Here is a 15,053-nt window from a genome sequence, read left to right as displayed (position 1 = left end):
AATAATATATATTTACTAAGTATGTTGGACATTGATTTGCCTATTATTTTCCAAAGCACCTGATAATATGTAAAAAAGTTAGAAAACAACACAGGTTCTCAGCCTCCCTCAACTACTGATTATGAGAGGTTTCTAAGCCTCTCTGGAAGTCTCATCCACACAGTCATATTTGACAGTCACTAAGAGGATTTCATACTTCTTAGCCCCTATATATTCCAACTGTTACTGCATCCTAAGACAATAAATCCTACAGCTTGACTTCGTGCTATATTAAAAAAAAATTCAAATTTTTTAAACTTTACGCCTTGGTGCATATATTTTACCATGCAAAATTGTGTTGCTATCTTCCTTACTAACTGCAGGATTGACACATTTTGCGAATAAGACTTAAGCAGGAGAAAAATAGATTAGAGGCTTTAAAACAGGAGCATATTTTTTTTTCTATTCTATTTCTATAGACATTATGTATAGTAAAAATTATATTTGAAGATCAAAGATATTGCTTATATTTGTTATCAAGCTCATAGTACAACCTAGAATTTTTAGATAATTATTCTTGTCTATAAAAATTGATTTATGATAAATATTATTTATGTCATAGACATTAGGAGAATAAATTTTGCAATTTCTAGGAGCTGTGGCAAAGATTATCAACATAATATTGTTTGGACAGCTATCTATAATTTTGCTTTTCAACAAGGATAAACATCATGAATGACAAGCACTTATATAATTATAAATGTATCATATATGTACAATTTGTAAGGACTAGCTAGAGTAATTGTTTATCCCATTCACCTGAACATGTTAAATTAAAAGTATTGTGACATAAGGATTCTGGGTTATCGTAAGTCTTCAAAGTAATTTTTTTCTCCAGAGGCAGTAACTGTTAAAGTGACACCTGGGAACATTTACAAGATGCTAAATAAATTGTCATTCAAATGAAAACATTAATTTTCAACCTGCACTGATAAGTATCCTTTGACTTATAACTTCCCCAATGTTTAAAGACACTTACAATAAAGTTTTGTTGAGTGTATTTCCAGTGCAACATATTACATGTGATTTTGGGTTAATGTACAATTATTTGTTTAAAAAAACCCAAAGAAGTAGTCAGTCTTCTATTTTGATATATGTACACATGTGTGTGCAGCAAACCAAAGGATGACACAAATATTCATCTGAAGTGTTTTTGCATGGATGAATGAATATATTTGTTGATACACATGAGTATATTTGTCAATTTCTGTGTAAAAATGTGGATGCCTGTGCATATATTATAATGAACTAATATATTTTAAAGCATTTGCACAGATTCAAAACAAGAAAGAGAAATATTTCATTCTAGGGCAGTTCACCACCACAAATATTCCTTTATTACCCTGCATGAAATATTCTTTTGTCACAGGGAATAGTGTACATTTGTAGTTGAAAATTATGTTTCTTTAAAAGGAATATAACTTCAGTTTTGCAACAGAATAGTCTGAATATAGGTGAGAATACCCTCAATATTGCCTCCTCCTTTCAACACTTCCTCCCCCTCCCCAATCCAAACCAAACAGAAACCTGTCTTAAAATAAGCACTCTATAAAACTAAATAAAATCAAAGTGATATGTCTGCCATGGGATGAAAGAGACAGTGTAATAGTAGTTAAAACATAATATGTTTAAGCCTGGGGATAAAGTGTCATTCCTTGAAAAAAAATAAACTAATAGTTCAGCTATACTACCATAGCTGCAAGGATTTTAGAAGCAGGTAAGAACACATTAGTTTTTATGTGCCATCCATGGTCTTATATCGTAGTCTCTGGCTGATCCTTCTTTTGGATTAAGAAGCACTTTTGTTCACAAGTGCTATGAAGTATTCCAAATATAAGCCTTGTTCTTCTAATTAAGAAATGTGATTTTTGAAGTTTCTAATTTTTTTAAAAATTTGCTTGTGTTTTTAAATCACACAGGGTCTGAAACCACACACGATGTTATATCTTACGTTCTCTGATGTCCCTTCCTGCTTGAAAACATTGATCCTACTCTTGCATAACTGCCCAGCAACCAGTATTTTGCATTCTCTCAAACTGTATTATTACCTTTTTAGAAAGCAATAAGGATGAGGGAAACCATCATGCCACAAAGAAAAGTTATAGGTATCATATGTGAAAGCTCATATATGGCTGTGTCGCAGATTTCCTGAGCTATGTGGAACACGTGGATAGAGGCAGTATTGTATTTATAAGTTCCCCCAGAGGAACTAGCAACCATTACAGCCTTTGAGCATGAAGTGCTTCACTGCATTTTACCAGCAATTAAAATCTCCCGACCCCAGACTGCTGGAGAAAAGGAAAACACTACCTGTTCTTAAGTGTACTAGGCCAGAAAAAACTTTTATAGAAAATTACCCACTCACTAAAAGCAGCTTAAATAGACTTACACATTTCTCCTGAGTGAGCACAAAAGATGTGTCAGTGCTTGTGAGAGGTAACTGTTCTTTCACTCTCTCCAAACATTCACTTCATTATCCAATTCGACCTCTTCTAGATGAAGAGGTGCTTTTCATTAAGTCTAAAGTAATGATCCTCTACTTTGTAATATATTTTCAAGTTAAGTGTTAGTAAAACTTGGGAAAAAACGACTACATGTGTAGTCAGGTAGAATGCTTTTAGTCTGTGCTTGTACCATTTACACTACCTTAATGCTGCTATAACAGGCTGTTAGAAACTATCTCAAATGTATGAATTTGAATAAAGAGAGAAAGTCTAGGATGAGAAAGACACTGTTTAGCCATTAAATGTGTTCTATTTCCTATACATGTTCCAGGTTTTTTTACAGAATGAAATATTACAGTAGAAATCTGTTATGCATTGTGTCATGAGAGACAACAGCATGTTCTATGAAGAACCTGACAAGGAAAATTTGAAAGAAGAAAAGAATATGTTAAAGTGATTTTTTTTCCTCCTCTTTTCAAAGTGTTACTTATTTTAAATAATTTTATTCTTGTTGTGACATTAGCTATAGAAGTGAAAAAAATATGACTGTTTATCAGGAAAAGTTGGAAACTCAATTTTAATGCTTATAATAAATAATATTAGATAAGCTGAAAATCTCTATGATCCAGTGATAGTATTATACAACATTCAAGAGTTATATGCATGATTTTAAAAGGCAGAAAACTATAATTTATCAGAATACTTTCAATATTAAAATGCAGATTATGCATTGACAACATATTTAACATCTCTTATTGTTTCTGCTTAGGAAAGAAATTATTATGTTTCTGCTGTTGAGGAAGAGCTTTTCCAAATCACTGTCTATGATTTTCCTTAAACATTGAGCTAAGTAAAACATAGTAGCATAGTAAATCATGGTACCTAACGATAGACACATATTGTAATGTGTAAACCAGGTTTGATTATAATTTTTAAACATACAGTATTATGAATTTTACATGAAAATTACATGGCCTCAAAAAATATGTAAAGTGAAAAATATACCCCTTGGCTGCCCTATTCCAGACCGTCTTGATGGTTTAGAAAGCAATCACAAAGAGATTCTTCTATTCATCCACCTTATATACAATTGCATTCACCTTGTCTGCTACTGGCAATTTATTCTCTTTTGCCTCAAGGGAACTCGAGCACCTTGTTTCCTAGAGAGACACCAACCCCCATTCAGAGGTAGAAGAAAAAATGATTAGTTTCTCCTTGTTATTGTTCTTTTCTCCTCCCTGACTCCTTTCCTTTTGCTTTGTTATATACAGCTTCTGCAGCACTGAAGTCATCCAGCTAAAGAGCATTTTCTGATCTACAAGACATGAAACGTATTGCTGAGACTAATTTATATTTTCTACTTGTTTTAGGCAATTAGTCTATGAAGAAAAAAAGCATGCTCTGAAGAACCACTTCTTAATGACGGATTGTATCTTAATATATGATGAAATACAGGCCTTTGAAATGCTTTATTTTTCCAATAAATTTTATCTACAACAGTTTTAAAAGCAACAGGACTTGAACTCAGTTTTTTCTTCCTCTGTTTCTTACCTCTTATAACTATACTCTGTCATTTTACATGAAGGTTGTTCCACGAAACAACTGAAATTCTCTATCTTTTACCATTCAATTAACTATTCTGTAGAGCCATGAGAAGGGGTAATTTATGCGAAATATTTGCAAGTCAGTGAACTCATGTAGGTAACAATCTTTAAGAATACATCAAAAAAAAAAAAGAAAGGGAACACTAAAAGAATATAGTTTATGAATTTATAGTGAGGTCACTTTTCTCAGTCTAGGTGGTGTTGGATCTTTATCCGTCTATATTAGTATTGTTTGGTTGAATTGGCTACATTTCTTTAGTTTTGCTTTGTGACTTTGGATTGTTGTGTTTGTGTTTCATCAACAATGAAATTACATTCTTGCCTGAGATTCTGAGCTTTACAAAATGCTCCTTTTTTTCTGAGCACTGCCATCATGTCAGGTACTGTTATCGACTGCTTCTATATAAGGGGTTTAATCTGTAGGAAGAGAAGTGGCAAGAGCATAAAACAAGCAAAACACTCAAAATTGCAAAGGACTTGTTGGAAAGAGGATTACCAATATAGCATTTGAAAAAAGACTTACAAAATAGCATGACAAAAGGTACAAATATAAGACCAAACCAAAGAAATACAAGTATACGATATTAATCCTTCATTAGAAAACCTGCCCAGACAGCTCAATTTTAATTGGCCGATCAATGTCCTAGAAATTATTTTCACTAAGGAAGAGAGTTTCAAAATCCCACACCATAAAATCAGGCTTACTTTAACCAGAAGCTAAAATTATTTGAAACATTTAACTTACAACATTTTATTAATAACACATAGACTCCCGGTAATTCAAATCAAGCCTCGTCCAATAAGTAAAAAGTATGCTAATGTAATTTTAAGGCAATTGAAGAATTAAATACAAAGAAATCAATAAAAATACATCAAGTATCCATCCTGAAATATACAGTGTTTCAATGCATAGTAGACAACTGTACGTGCTAATTTGAGCATCTTTGCTAAAATGTATGTCTGTGTTCCCAAGCATTCGTCTAACCTTACTTTAAGGAGTGGCTGGCTCCAACAGAGCCCTTTGGAAAAGAAGGCCACTCATGTCATCAGGGGATTTCTGAAGGTATGCAGGATAGGAAAGGTTGCTGAGCTGGCAAGCAAGATCTAGCCTGAAGGCTGGGGCTCCTGCAGAGGCATGATTAAGAGGCATGAGTCTGGTAGAAAGGCCACAAACACAAAGGGAAGGGCTACTGTGGGACAGAGGGGAAAGGATCAGATTTTGCCGCTGTTCAGAATGTATCAAGCTAATTGAATCGAAACACAAAAGTAAGTTCCAGTCTACAGGGACAAAATGCGCAGCATCGAAAACTCTCCATTTTTGTTCTCTTTATTCATTGTTTTGATTTTTTTTCATTTTGAAACTCAATACACTTAGACTTCTGTTGTGGAATAAAATTTATTTTTGAATCTAAGCCCTTTGGTCTCTTTGGGGTGTTTCTCCAGGAGGAAGTTTAAGGACATCTGTTGTGTAGCAGTGGCCAAAACATTTTCATAGTTAATATGTGCACAGATACAGAGCAAGGCTACAGCTGCAGCAATGTGCTTACAAAGGAATAAAGAAACAACCTATCCCTTACTAAATAATGAAAACAAAGAGAGAATATCAAAATACTTCTGCAGGTGATATGATGTTCAGGTGAAATGACAATTTCACCTCTCTGTCACAGAACCAGGAGACAGAGTGAAAATCAGCTTACTTCTCACTTTCTTCTGTTGCTTCCATCACATTTGTGTTATTCTCCAGGTAGATAAAATATAATTTGTTTTGTTTTCCTACTTGTCATACTGGAAATAGCACTGTTAAATCAATGCCCTGCAAATATATTTTTTGCAGTTATCACTGACATAAATCCTACACCATTACTTTCTTTACTAGCTTACTAATTGATTTACACTTTTAAAGCCGATAAACTTCTGTAGGTTTTTCAGACCTTCTTTGTTGTTTTTTAGTATACTAACCTCACTTTCTTTGGTGAGGTTTGGTTTAGTCATTATTTCCTGTCTTACTCTTTTCCAATAACTTCATTTTGCATTCAGTGAAGTTGCTAAGCTAGGATCATACCTGTTTCCTGCCTTTTGTTTTTCTTTACACCAAAATTCTTTTTTATCCATCAATTTCCTGCTCTATGTTCCCAAAAAGCACAGTACCATTTTTACCTGTGTTTCCTTTCTGTGTACAAATATAAATAATGCAGAATTTGGTTTAACAACGAAGACATGAACAAAACACATTGAAAGAAAGCCACTAGCTGCTGTGTACATCTTTGTTCTTGATTCCAGTCTGCTTTTAAATCTTAGTACTCAAATCTCCTTTTTCTCACCTAAAAAATTAAGGTATGCATGTGTCAACTGAGAATCCTGCCACTTATTGTTAGAAAATTAAGGAAAATCCTATCTTTTTTATTTTTGAAGAGAGATCTTACTTTGGACTGCAGACCTCTGCAGGGAAAAATCTCCCTCTCTCTCTGGTCCTTTATTTATTCATTTTCAAATTTTCAGGAATATTCTACTGAAAACACAAAATCAAGTCATCCTTAATTAACTGATATAGCTGAGTAATCTTTTGGTATTCAACACTGCACTTTCTCTATGAAAATATAGAAGCTTTCATAATTTTGGTAATTAAAATTAATCATATTAGAAATTTAAAAAATTACTATAGCATAATTCTCCAACGGTGTGGTTTACTGTTTTCATGCGGCAAGACTACTTTGAACATTTGTTCCTTTTGTAAACATGAAATTAGGTTATTATTTCCTCGTTGAGTTGTGGGGAGAACTGCCAATTGCCACCACCCCACCATTGTTCAGTTAGCTGCAGTACAGGGAAATGCTAGAAGGAGAGTGCATCACCCATCAGCTTTTCAAAGCACAGTCAGGCTACATTATAAAGGAGTACAAACTGCTGTTTCCAACTGAGCCAGCATGCATGTGTACCCTCTTCATACTTCTAATAGGGGCATGCCTTTCTCTAGCTGAGGCTTCTTCCTCTTTTATTTTAGGTTGTGTTTTATTAAAATGAAATCTGGGAATAGAGAACTTGGCAAGCTCCTCTTTTACACATGCTTGTACTCTTCTCTTGTTTCATTATCCTTAGCATTATTTGTTCCAAATCAAATTTTTGCATTCAAATAATGCTTTTTTGCTAAATTGCTTTCTTCATTGGTATCCTTACTTCCATATTTAGAGCTGGGTGTTCTAATGTAGTTAGAAATCTTTTCAGTAAAAGCTATTCAGAGGCAATAATTATGGAACAAGTAAGAGGTTGCATGTGCTGGGGAAGATAAAGGTTCTAAAAATAAAAGCAAAACAAAAAAAAATGGCAAAAGTAGAGCTAAGTTTCTATAATGTTTCTCCAAAGAGAACAAGAACTAAAACCTGTGCACAAGGTTATAAATTGGACTCACAGACAAAAATATACCTGCAGGTAAATGAGTTGTAAAGATCAATTTTAAATGGTTAATTTCAAAATGCTTTGCGGACTTTTTCTTATGCTACTTTGACTAATGCACTTGCTAATTAAAATCTATTTTTTATTAAAAAATAATGAGAACATGGATTTAATAGAAATTGGTAGCAGAGAGTCAAGTCTATAAACAGCAACTTGAAGAAACTGAAAAAAAAATCAGTTGAGTTTAAAAGGAGACTTTAAACTTGTCAGAAATCTGTCTTAGAGAGGAACCCTACTGTTAATTAATTTAAGATTAAATCTAAGTTTCAATATAAGATTCTTCTATTTGATCTAAGATTTTTCTATATGATCCATTATATTAAGAACAAATTTTCAATCCATGATGTTAAAAAAATTAATTTCAAGTATGCAGAATTTCCTCTGCAGTTTAAAGTCTGCTACTGAGCCCAGCATTGGACCTTGGGGGTCACCATTTGTGACAGACTTCTAACTAGACTCTGTGTCACCAATTACAACACTCTGGAATCTCCCATTCAGGCAGTCTTCAATCTCAACTTTCCTCCAAATTAATAAAAAAAATCTTTTAAAAAAGAGTAATACTTAAAGGGTGTGTGAATACTGCAAATAATACACTTTCATGTCCCTGAAGGCTTAGAGATATTTTGTTGCACCCCTGATCTCCACTTTCCTAATTTGTCAGAGTTGTTGTGGTTACCTTGTGGTATCTCCCGTAAAAAATCAGATCTTGAATTTAATTCTGTGGACATGTTTGAGGTATTACTTTTTTCACAGAATATCCTTACTGTCTATTCCCTTTTTGTTCTTTAAACTACAGAAAAAAAGCAATTATAAGCTTTTAATAGAAACAGTAAAGACATAGAGCACACCTAAGCTATTTTAACTTGAACATTATGACACTAAAGGTTTCCTTTATACTGTATTAGAAAAAAAAAAATACCAGAGAGCACAACACCTCTGTTATTCTTGTACTGACCTTTTTAAAAAATCTTATCCAGTACAGCAGTGAAATGATTTGAACTGAGGTCTGTTGAGTGCAAAATGTGTTGTGGATTTTTTTTTTAAACTATAAATCCCAGAGTATGAAAAATGGTACGAAGAATTTTGAAATAATTGCTTAACAAAAACTGCTGCCTACGTTTGTTCACTGATCCTCTGTTGTCTCCAGGCACACTCTGAGTCTCATTTAGGTTTGGGGCTAACAGACTACAGTGGTGTCAGAGGTGTTTTGTTTTTTTCTTCTCAGTTATAGAGAATGTGATTGCTTTTATGGAGAAAAAGATATTTGAGTAAACAACTCTTTACAGAGTGAAGGGATCAGAGCTTTTGTTTTGGTGAATGTTATTACATTCTACATTTTATAGCCAGTGTATCAGCTGATGAACAGTTCCAGTGAATATTGGATGAATATAAGTTGCATGTGCTGAGGGTATAAAGTGCAGAAATAAAGATCTCCCCTTTCTTGTCTCAAAGGTCAGATTTTTAAGAAAATAGCAAGCTGATCTAAAGTCATGAGTCAGTGTCCATTCATTCCAGTGCTACTCAGCAAACAGACAAGGGATGCCACATAGAAAATACAGTGTCTTGTGTCGTTTTTGACGAAACCATAGAGTGCTAATTATAGAAGTCTTTCTTGTTTAGTTCAGACTAATTTCCTTTTGAGCCTTATATTATTTTACTTACAACTATACCCACCACACATCCGAAAGTGCCAGATAAAGTCAAGTAAATGATAATAGCATAGTAGGTGCTGGTTTCTAGGAAGTACAAGATTTAAAATTGCAATAAAAACCTAGAAGCAAAGAATATCTAATAGCCTGTGTGAACACGTAGTGATACCAGTAGAAAAATATAAATGTACATTAATGACACTTGATCAGACTCTTTATCTGACTTCAAGTCTTCAGAAAAAAAAAAAGACATTTGATGCTTTTTATGTTGATTCAAACTGACCTGAAAAAACCCCAGATTCTGTGCCAAACAATAATTCAAAATGCAACTTAATAGAAAAATACTTGTATGAAAGGATTTGAAACAAAAAATGCCAAGATTAAGCAAGGCATTCTATTATTTTTATGTGCAGATTTGGCATACTAAGAACCAAGCTCCTAAGAGAGAAAAAAACCAGAAAACCCTTTCAGGAGTGGATTAGTAATTCACAAATAAGCCTTTGAAAACTCCGAATTCTGCAGGATGATTAATTATGCTGTAGTTCACCATGAAGTCTTTTTAGCTACTTTAACGGAGACAGAAAATTGCTGCCTTGTCTACTGTGTGCTGCAAGAAAATAAAGATTATGAAATGTTTCTGAAGTACATAATTTCAGAAATGCTTGAAGTAACCACTCATTGCTCTTACTATGTTACTTGGATTTCTGGACCAAGATTAACCTTTTATATACCTTACTCCCTTCTTGACACCATAAATTTAAAAGAAGCTCATCTTCTCTTTCACTTCAATACCTGTGGCTTTATGAAGTGGAATAGGATCATTGGGAGAGAGTTTTTAATTTTTGCTCAGAGACTACCATGAAATGTAGACCAATGAAAGGTCTGTTCCACAAATAAAAATACTTTTTAGCTCTCGCTTAAATTCAAAAGACGTGCAGACACAATCTTACTATACAGCTGAATCCAAAGCATAGGGCTTAAATTCACAGAAAATCCACAAGAGATTTTTTTCAAAAATTACTTTTTTCAAAGTCTCATCCTGAATCTTAGCCTAAGGCCTTTATTCCTTTAAAATGGTCTTTAAAAATCATCGATTTTTCCAGTGATCAGTATGTAACCACAAATAAATATTTTGGTGAAATTCTAGGGAACCAGTTTATTTATTTATAATAAAGTAGGATCATTCAGTTGGAAGGGATCTACAATTATCTAGTCCAAACACACCCATTTAATTATTTTTAAAATGCAAGCAAACTCATCTTATAAAGAGCAAAATACTTGTCTAATATCAAGAAAATGCAACAAAATCAGTGGAACTGAATAGTACTTGAAGTAAGGCAGTTGTAGAGGTCCATACTGCTTAGCTTGTACCAAAAAAGAGGAAAAAAAACCCTGCAATTAAGATAATTTTCATGTAATACAAAACTGTCATTAAGTGACCTGATAAAAGTTTGAATATGTATGTAATACCAGGCTATAAATGGGAGAAGTATTTATCAGGGTTTTAAATATACCTTAAGAAATGATAATTAGAAAAACAAGGTTATAGAGAATAATAAGCTTAAAATAAATATTTGATTCTAACTTCTAACAGTTATACTCAGAAACTGCAGGTCCTGTGTCTTTAGTGAAAGAAAGGTTTTGTGATTACATCATCAGAAAAATGCAAAGAGCCCTGAAAATATTCTGTGCTAACTTCCTAATATTTATTGTTACTTTTATTTTACAATATCTTACATACCAAGAAACATACTACACTCCCTGCAAAACCTGAATAAATAATTTTTTCACATGGCCCACTCCATTAGTCATGAGTTCTACAATGTTCTGCTATAGAGAACTAATATAAATAACTATTTAACAGAAAGAAGATGTTTGAGATTTGTAGTGGATATGGCAATGATCTTCTTTTGTTGAATAGAAAATCTCTTAGATTTTAATATAAGGTGAATATTATGACTCTAATTGCATATGTGGCATGGCAGGAATTACCATGTATTACCTGATTATTCCTTTGATAATAAGTCATTGCCAGCTCAAAGAGAATTCTAAAAATGACATTAAGCCAACATATTGAAAACTACTTTAGAAACTGGAAAAAGGAAGACACATTCCTCAGATGAAACAGAAATTAGAAAATAACTTCTCAGGAAAATAACAAACTTACTGAAGGAACTAAATCTGTTACTGCTCAAGGGAAAGGAAGAGATTAAGGTGTAGGAAGAGACTGATAGGGTCCTAGGTGAGGAGAAAAGGAAGAGCCAAAATAAAAGAAATAAAAAAAAAGAAACATGATAGTACAATATACTTAACCTTGAAAGAATTCTTAAGGAAACCAGAAGAAATGATATCATTCACAACATTTAATTAACACCTTTCAATGAAAGCTCTAGGAAAAGTACTGCTCCTGCCTCCCTCCCCTCAAATGCAAATAGAAGCAAGAGAACCTGCTTTCCTGTCTCCAGTAGCTATTATTTTGCTCTGGTAAAATGTCCCAAGGCCTAGTAGTAATATGAGAAACTAGTAGACTGGAGAAATTAGATGGAAAAAAAAAAGTTGAGAGAGAATAAAAATTATAAGAAAATGTTGCTATTATACATTAGATATCTGCTACATCCATCAGCAACGTTTCAGGCAAGAATAAATCCTTCCAGTATTTCAGGTGTACAAATTTGCTGTATAACAGTTGTTGGTAATTATCAGAGACATTGAAAAGAGAGAATTCCTGCAGTATACTTTTATTTTTGAGTGCCTGAAGCATAGAGGGCAAAGCACAATGAATACATGCTGATTACTTAACTGCTTCTTTCCTCCTTTTGTAAGTCTCTACTGGCATATTGTAATGCAGCTTATTCACTGAAAATCCACAGAAGTGAGTCAAAGCTGATTATTCTCACAAATTGCAAAGGACAAAAAAATACACTTGAAACAGAACTTAGCGTCTCGAGCCTTTCAAGATGTACCTGCAATCAGCATACCACCAAGAAAACTTGGAGCAGCAGAACAGGTGTACTTAGCTAGCAGAAACATAGAATAAATGTCAAATAGAAAACGTCTTATTGATATTCCCAACTCAGTTGTCATCACTAGCCACTAAACAACCTGTTTACATTTAAAAAGTGATATCAGGAAAGTATTTTTAGCTACCTTGGGAGAAACAATGAGAAAGAGCAGAGCCAGCATTACATGGAATGTCAAGACTGCCTGGTGTACCAGCTTCCATGGTGTCAAACTGCCTCCACACTTGTTTGGGAACCACTGCCATAGAAAAGAATGTTTTACTCTAGCCAAAATTCCTTCTTACCTTTTGTCTTTTATCACTGATTTTCAATTACACTTACTGCTAGTATTTCAGTTAAATCTTTGTTTTAGTTGGACCACAACCAGTCAGCATCATCGAAATATGACTGCTAATTTCAGACCTCTTACAGCTCATTAGTTCTTCCCTATTCTAAATTACCTTCATGTATGAAGAAGAATATTTCAGATAATTTCATTTCTCTTAGATGTTCTTATCTCCCCCAAAATATTCTGGCAGTGTTGCCTTTGGTTTCAGAGATGGCCTCTCTTTATTAAACTTTGGGGTGACATGAATCCTTCCTGATTTGTGAGGGTTGGGAAATCAAAAACTTTGTGACTCTCTGTTGCATGGCATCATGCCCCAGGCAACAGTAATGAAGGCAGTGAGGAAATAATAGAAGAATCTATAAACTTACACTGATACTGGTTATTTTACATTATTTTTTGTTATTTGAATTGTTCATCTATGATATTTCCCTGTAATTGTCTAATTATTCCTATACAGAGGCTTTTCTATGTTCTTTTTAATTGCCTTCACAAAAATTCAATTTTCATTTTGTGATCAATTTTGATTTTGACTTAATGTCTTCTCCAATAATTAAAAAACTCCACAGTTCAGGAAGTAAAACTCCATATATAAAAATAAGCCCTTGGAAATATCATCACTGACAGGAGTTAAACAATGCTTATTTCAAAAGTCACACAGAACTGGGATATTAGCATTTTAAGACAGTTCTTTTCAAGCAAAGGGATATGATGTAAGATTATGTGGTAATCCCTACTGTAACTCTAAGACAAGGCATACCAGGTGCTTAAACAAAATATTATCAGTTGTGAAATTTTAATTTTTCTTAAATAGTAAGAGAGAAATTTTTGAAATCAATAGCAATTTTCCATATGTCAAATGATATTGTCTTATATGCATAGAGCAAGGAATGAAGAAGAGATTACATGACCCTGAGAAAGAATTGTTTACAACTACGCACTTTCATAGGCAACAACATTTGAATATGCTGAATTTGGAAAATGATTACATCAAAAAAATTATAGACTTCTGAGGCATATTAGATATAAACTCTTAGAGATGTACTAGAAATGTTGTTGTTGAAAAGTGCATTGATGTACCGGACATGAAGGCAGGGAAAAGTATTAAGTAAAGTTTAGTACTGCAAGATCATATGACTGTAAATCTTGTTAGATGAACATTTTGTTCTTCAGTGCTCCCTGATGCATTTTTGCACTTGAGGATTAATATCTAAAGAAAATTGGAGTGCTTTCTACTTGTCTTGAAATCACAAGTTTGCAAATCCCTTGAAAAAGAAATACTTAGCAAAAAAAATAAATAGTGTAAATCACAAGTCTTTGTTTAGCTCACCAAATACTGAGAAAAGTAAGAATTTTATAAAAGGGTAAAAGCAGAAAATAAAAATATCAGTGTAATACAAACCATTTCTCATGCCAATTTTTTTTTTGTAGTGACAGTTACAATAAATTGATAAAAAGTATCTTCAAGTCTTATGATTCCCTTTAAATCAAAATCAATAATATTTTGTTCTCTATTATTTTGCCCCAGGAAGGTTCTAGGATAGCCTCAAGAGACTCAAAAAGGAACATGTTCTCTTTTAGGTGATACAACTTGTTAGTCCCTTTTCTTCACAAATGTGTTTTCATGTACAAAATAAACCCCCAAAGGTATTTCTAGCCTCATTTAATCCTTTCAATACCTTGATAACCTAGCCTGCAGTATTTTATCATTATAACAGTCATGGAAGAAAGTGCTTTGGTCTGCAACTTTTCATGGAACAAAATTGCACCTCAGACTTGTGCTGTAAGACATGACACAGTAATGTGTGAACCATGAATTATTGAAAAAGTAAAGTAATCCTGAAACAGAATCTCGTTTCTGAAGGCAAAAGTTCAGTCCAGGTTTGCAGGCTGGATACCCAAACATCAAAGCCAGCCAAAACATGACCTACAGGGAGATGAGCCAGGATATCTCAGGTTACTTCCTGACAATCAAGATTTGCACTGAGTCCAACAGTAGGATGAATTTTTCACTGAGATAAAAAAACCAGATAGTTACACCTACAATTTTAACACCTTTAAATAACATTCCCTTTCTTAGCACTCTAAATATTATCAAAGCTAGTGATACACTAAAAGGGAAAAACAGAAATGAAAAAATGTCTACCCCCGAAGTACGCAAAACTCCACATCCCTACCCCCACACACACCCTGTAAAATAAAAAACAACCAAAAAAAAAAAAAAAAAACAACCATCTAAAAATCACTACTAGGAGAAAACTATCACAGACCTTACATTTGAAATATTGCGAATAAGTAGGCAAACTTAGAGTATTTAATATACTTCTATGATACGATATATGATATAATATATGATATGATATGATGATGTGATGTGATGTGATGTGATGTGATGTGATGTGATGTGATGTGATGTGATGTGATATGATATAATATAATATAATATAATATAATGCAACCAAACCCAGTGGATTGATCCATCCCCTCTAGAGCTGACAGAGGGTCTGCTCCAGTCCCATTTC

The sequence above is a fragment of the Cinclus cinclus genome, chromosome 5, assembly GCF_963662255.1.
Source record: "Cinclus cinclus chromosome 5, bCinCin1.1, whole genome shotgun sequence".
Taxonomy (NCBI): domain Eukaryota; kingdom Metazoa; phylum Chordata; class Aves; order Passeriformes; family Cinclidae; genus Cinclus; species Cinclus cinclus.
The sequence above is the reverse complement of the archived record's forward strand: the minus strand, read 5'-3'. Positions refer to the sequence as shown.